Source organism: Diadema setosum, chromosome 8 (assembly GCF_964275005.1).
Source record: "Diadema setosum chromosome 8, eeDiaSeto1, whole genome shotgun sequence".
In the NCBI taxonomy this organism is placed as follows: Eukaryota; Metazoa; Echinodermata; class Echinoidea; order Diadematoida; family Diadematidae; genus Diadema; species Diadema setosum.
The window spans coordinates 37,112,435-37,119,460 of NC_092692.1; positions in this window are offsets into that span (position 1 = coordinate 37,112,435).

A 7,026-nucleotide genomic window follows, 5' to 3' on the forward strand; every position below is an offset into this window, starting at 1 on the left:
AAAGAATATCTAAATATGTATTTGCCACATATTCTATAGTAATTCATTATTCTAATTCTCCTCAGATAACTTGGATTTATAGCCCATTAAAGGCTTCCAAACCAAGAATAAGTCATTGACATCACCTATTAATCACTGGTAAAGAACTGATAAATGCTCAACAAAAACAGACCTTCCCTTAGACGAAGCAAAATTTGCATGTTCAACTGTGACGCTATTTTGTTAATCACATAATTAAGTAACGTGGAAACATGCAAGTTATGCTCAGTCTTGGGTATCGCGAAGTTGCATATTAATGTACTTTGTTTATCAAATCAATGCTCTTGCAATGATTGACTGATGATGTCTCTCACAGAGTCTTGATTTAGAAGATTTTTTTTTTTTTGGTGGGAGTATATCCAAGTAATTTGAAGGTATATAGTAGCAAAATGATTATGAAATACATGACAAGTATTTAGATTCATTTGTTCAAGTAAGTATGTTGAGGATATTATGAATAAAACAAGTCAAGGTGCCTTTGCCCATTGCATAATCCCTATGAAGTCTACCCGAAGATGTGTCTACTAACTTCCAAAATGTAAACCCGTTGATGACCATCCTCTTCTTGAGCTACGAAAGTGTGTGTGTGTGTGTGTGTGTGTGTGTGTGTGTGTGTGTTTGGAGTTGGAGGTTAACATTTGCATTTACGCAGGCATCTTTTCTATATAAGAATTCAAATCGTTTGTTCCATATCTTTGTCATCTTCTAGAATTTATACTGATTCTATACGTCTACAAAAATGGTGTCTGCCAAATGTAAGACAAAAGCTGCCGTCAAATCACCAGCTCTGGATGGCGGACGAATGATCTTGATAGAACTATAAAAAAAAAAAGTATAAAAAAAAATCCAATCTGATATTCTTGCATTTCTCTTAAAGAATTCCAGTCTTTTCCGTTCCCATGGCATGTGGGTTAGACTTTATTTGTTTTAATTCATCCTTGGCTTATATGTTAGTTTTGGGGGCGTGTTTATATGAATTCGTTTCTATGTAGGTGTTGTGTTCTTTTCTTTGCTCTATCAATAGTAGTATAAATCAACAAAAATCAGTGACTCAAAATAGTAAATTAAGGTGTGAGCATTTACAGCATTGTTTTATTGAAAACTCTTGTGTTAAATCGTAGAATAAACTATTTGAGTAGGTATATAAACTATATGAAATTTTAATCTTTCTTTAATCATTTATTTTCACACCTTTCCAATGTTTGCAAAAACCTGAAATATGCTTCCTTCTTGAAGTAATTCATTATTCATGTTGTTTGTTGTAAATAAAAAGAAGCATGTATATACAATAGTCACCTTTTCAAAAACAGATTCAAATCTGTATTTTTGTGGGAGAGCACAATGAAGAAATATCATAAAGCTTGAGGATTTTCGTAAGGAGAAGGAAAAAAAAAACAGTTTTGAACAAAACAATATATATATATATATATATATATATATATATATATATATATATATATTGTTACTTCTAGCGCCAGACTATGGATATCTAATGGAATCTTCATTTGTTGTCGTTTATTTGACTCACGAAACGAAAATTGTTTCTCTTGTCCTAAAAAAGTCAAAATGTTCCGTTTGGGAGAGAAATAACAGGACCTTAAAGACAGCAATCCCTTTTGCATGCAAATTTTTGAAAAATTGGTGAGAACACTTAGGTATTGAAGAAAACACTGTTTGGAAACCTCCTGTAAATTTTGAACTCAAGAGGGTCTTTTATTTAGTTAAATTGACCGTTAAGATTTGAATAATTTTTGCGAACTTCGCAAAAATTACAAATCTAAATACTAGTCTAGTTTTACAGACCTGTGTGATGCCCTTAGTTGTACATGTAGTTCATGTAAGTGGTGTGTTGTTATTTGCCATTGATAACAAAGTAAGAGAAGCTAGTGAATTCTTCTTTTCTGACAGCTTTAACATGCATATCTGTTGTTCGAAGTATAAGTATCATATTACAACCACAGGAGGATTAATGGATGCAGTTGTGCCTAGTACACAGAATACGTTATGGTGAGCGTTTGGTGCATTATTTGAATTTTAACGGCTAACAACCTTCAAATATCACAGAAATGTTATAGATGTACAATAGTCTTGTCATTCTGGTGGAATACATGTTCTGTGCTATTTGGGAAGGAATGCAAAAGGGAAGGGCCATCTTTAATGTGAACCTTTGCATTACTGACAAGAGATAAACTTGTGCTTTTGTTAGTGTATAATGAAAGAGAAATATTATCGTGAAATGGAATGACACATGAATTCAGAATGTATATATATATATATATATATATATATATGATATTACATTATATTATATTATATCATATTATATTACATTACATTATATATTATTACATTATATCATATTATACCATATCATATTAGATTAGATTAGATTAGATTAGATTATATCATCAGTCAGTTTTATACAACTAATAGCGTAAAAATTATCTGATGTTCTCAGCTGACAGGTAAGTGCATGCAAGTCAAACACTCTTAGTTGATAAATTTAAATTGTTAATTATATGAAAGAAACTAATGTAGAATACACTTGATGATTCCTCACACATGAGACCAGGGCATGGCAATCCGTTGATAATCAAGTGTCGCTTAGTCAAGACTTGAGCTTCCTGGGTTCACCCTCAGGCTTCTGAATCTCACGAACATTGAGGAAAAAAAACACCCTCTCATTAAGGGTTAAGAACCGTGATGTCAAGCACGCACAGATGGGAAGAATGACCTCGGTCACGTTCGAGCGACTGGAGGGTCGAACCGAACGTGGGGCAAAGTGCGTGCGAGAACGTACTCGTCCGACGTGCTTATCAAATTGCGTGCGTCGCGCTGCATGCAATCGACTCAACACACACCATTGCGTCGTTAAGTTGATAAGCATGGCACGCGAAAATTATATCTCTCTCTCCATCTCTCCTTTTCTCCTGATCTCTCCTCACTTCTCCTTCTTTCTCTCTCAGTCTCCTACGATGTATCACTTGACTGACTGCACCAAGCCCGCCGACCACTATATGCGTGCGAAACAGCTCTTATGTCAACGTTATCACGTCCTTGAGGGCAACAAAAAGAAAGAAAAAAAAAACCCGACGTTAATTTACGCTGCCCAAATGAAACCAAATTGTGTGGTTGCCGCCCTCGTTTATCTCTGCAGAAATATACCAATATTTTTATTGTGTTTTTTTTTTCCTCCTCCGCGGTAAGATGCGCGTCACACCAGAGCCGCATTGCGTGCGGAAATATCATTAAGAAGCAAAGTGGCGTGCAGAGGGATGAAAGAAGATGACCTTGCGTCAAGTCGAATGTGTAGACTGATCGCGAGATTCAAACTCCGTTTGGTTGACAACTTAAATCAACAATGACCGTGGTTATGTTCAAGGCAGAAATTGCTGAACACGCTACCAAGCGACACACACACACACAATACATAATAATAATACATAATAATATACAACCACACTTACACACGCTCACGCACACACACAGACACACACATACACATACACACTCAATATGCACGACAAACAACAGTCACGACCGTATTATAATATATATATATATATATATATATATATATATATATATATATATATATATATATATATTGCTGTTAGGAAGACTATTTTTGTGCGTCCAGTGACAAACAAGTCATCATGTACGGGAAAAAAAAAAACAATCGAAAGTAAAACTTAGACATCATTCTTGGCACTGTGATCTATTTCCAGCATTCAAAATAAAAGCCTAGAACGAATTCAAGATAAATCTATAGCTGTTTGTAAATAGAAAAATCACATCAAAATTATATTTTTTTTTATATCATTGTTTATGTTTGCAATTTCACTGTGTATATCCCTTGTTATTCGATGTAAAACACGGCCTTTCTGAAAAACATGCTGTCCAGCTGAAAGCAGGCTTTTAAACCTGTGTATGAATAAAATAAACTTATCTCGACTCAACACATTCAGTGTGTAAAATGTTTACCAATGTATAGTAAAACAAAATATAAAAAAATGAATGCACATGCTGCAATATATTTTCAAAATTATTTCCATTCAACTTTTTCACAAGAAATGAAAATGAAAATGAAAAATGAAATTCTAAATACATGAAAGCTTTAAATGGTAATTGATTCATCAATCTCTTCATGTTTGTTAAAAGAAACCTGAACCACATCAAACTAGAATCAAAACTATCATTAATGTGTTATTCGTGCTAATTTTCAAGGCTTACATCATTTGCGTCATTTAATTTGTTTTCCCTAATTCCTATCAAATCTGTTTATCGTAAAATGCGTATTATTATTCGACTCAACGTAATTATCATAATAATCATGTAACCTCGTTAAAATCATTAAACCTGAGACTGGCAACAAGCATTAACTTTGTCGCCAAAAAGAAGTCAATTCCACGCATTTGCACGAAAAAGCGCTAATGGGCAATGCTATAATAAGCACATAAGTTGGCTGAAAATATCAAAACTTCACAAATTGCCAGTTTCATATATTCAATAAATCTCTTTGTTCTAATTGAAAATCTGTATTCTTTGCAGAAAAAAATGAATGATGCATTGTTCAAACGCTTATATGTAGGAAATATGGGGAAATTGAAAAGTAACTATACACCTGAAGCGTAGCACTGTGATGATATCAAAATCATGCTGCTTTTGAGGTTTTCATTACTCATTTTTTTTTAACAAACGTCTTGAATGACAAACGCAATCAAACAAGCTGACTTTTATGCAGCCCAAATTATAGTTGTTTATATTTCTTTGGTATCCCAACATTACAACTTTGAAAATTATTTGTATATTTGTATCCTTTGATTATCAAGAAGAATCAGCTGTATTGTACAATTCTGATGAAATACATGCCACTCTGCGGGTTTTTTATTTCTATGTCTATCTCTGTCAACTTGGACATTAAGTGGCATTGTACTTTAAATCTGCTTCATAATGGCATTAATATTTTACAATGTATCCAGCTTACAGAAACGGGAGGGGAGGGGTAAGGAGCGTCGAAGTTTAATGAGGGCCTGAATTCATGATTATTGCGGCCTTCCGTGATAACTAGTAATCACAGCCAGTAATTTCCATTCATTTATTTCCCCGTCTGTTTATGATATTCTGTCAGTCAGTCGAATCAAGCTCAAAGCAATTTGTGGGCTTGAAAGAGAAAGAAAGGGAGAAAGGGAAAGAGGAAGGAAAGCAGAGGGAGATAGAGATTCAATACTCGGGGCAATAAATTTCAGATCACGTGACGATTTAAGTGTCAGATGGCGTGCAGGGCGGCGAAGTGATTTCTCGTAGTATTGGCGTGCGAGTCAGTAATCACGATCCATGAGCGAGGCTAAATATCTCTGGTGCGATATATCTATCGTCCGAGATTCTTCCTTTTGCTTTTTTTTTTCTGTCCTTCTATTCCATGTTTTTTTTTTTTTACCCAGGCACGTGACCCACCTGGTGGAGGGTCTCTCTACCTAGCCTGACTGTTGACCACTAATGCTGGTTAAGCAGGTAACCACAATTATCACTGTGTCCATAGAATATCTACTGCAGTTTTTCTCTTTCCAACAACTTTCTTATATCATAAAGGGAACCAAACCCCAAGAACAATGTGGATTGAGTGAAAGCAGCAACCTTAGTACAACACATCAGTGAAAGTTTGAGGAAAATTGGACAATCCATGCAAAAGTAATGAATTATAATGTTTTGGTGATGGAACCGCTGGACGAGGAGACTACTAGAGGTTATGAGGTATGAGTGGACAACAATATAAAGAGAATATAAAAGGGAATTCAAAAAAGAAATCACTTTTCTAGCATAATGAAAGAGCACTTGACTAACCGCTTTCAGAAAGCAAGGGGAATAATTGCTACCCTTAATATAAATCATGTCAGTATCAAGTTAATTAATATGCAATTTTCATGAAAAATTTATTTTTTTTTGACTTTCCTTTATATCTTCTTTATATTGTTGTCCCTTCATACGTCATAACCTTTAGTAGTCTCCTCATTGAGCAGTTCCAACACCAAAACTTTAAAAATTCATAACTTTTGTATCGATTGTGTTCTACTGATGTGTTCTACTAATGTTGCTGCTTTTACTCAATCCACATTGCTCTTTGGATTTGGGTTCCCTTTAATGTTCGTACATACATGCATGATTACAATCCATACGTTTTACGGTTTATCCCCCTGCCATCGTTCTCACGCACACTCTCTTTCTCTCTCGATATGAATATTCAGTCATGCGAGAAATACCGTACCAACTTAACAACTTATATAGCATATCTTATTTTCTGTGTCTTAAAAATCCTGATGAAAGCCTACTTCCGAAATTAGCTCGGAATAAAAGAAAGGTAGAAAGAAGCTAGAAAAGAAAGTGGAAATATCATAACTTATTACATATATCATATATATATATATATATATATATATGTATATATATATATATTTATATATATACATATAATTATGAAGAGCTTGCTTCCAAATGGCGCTAAAGCCATCATATTCAATGGATTTAGCGCCTTTGTGGTTGCAAGCTCTTCACATATATGTATGCATAATGTATGTATGTGATGAAAAACGGTCATTGGTATGAAAACCATTCTACAGAGAAGCGCATTTTAACGAAGCAAGACAACAAAAAGTTAAATATCTGTATTATTCATCAGCGACCAGAATGTGACATTGTTTTTTAAACTTATAATCTGTCTCTGTAGAAGACAAAAATACAAGACAAAGGCCTATATTGGTACTGTATGTAAATTATGTTTGTGTGTGTGTGTGTGTTTGTATTTAGGAATTTGGGGCCTATGTACGTATTATATAAAGGTGATCTACGGGCCGAAGTCTGACTAAAATATCCGATATGTAGGAAAACGTGATAAAGTAATGAAAAATTCGGTGTTTTAAATAGGATCTCTTCATTGAAGTGTCGTTTCCTAAATAAATGATATGATCCGGCATTCAGTTGACATTAAGG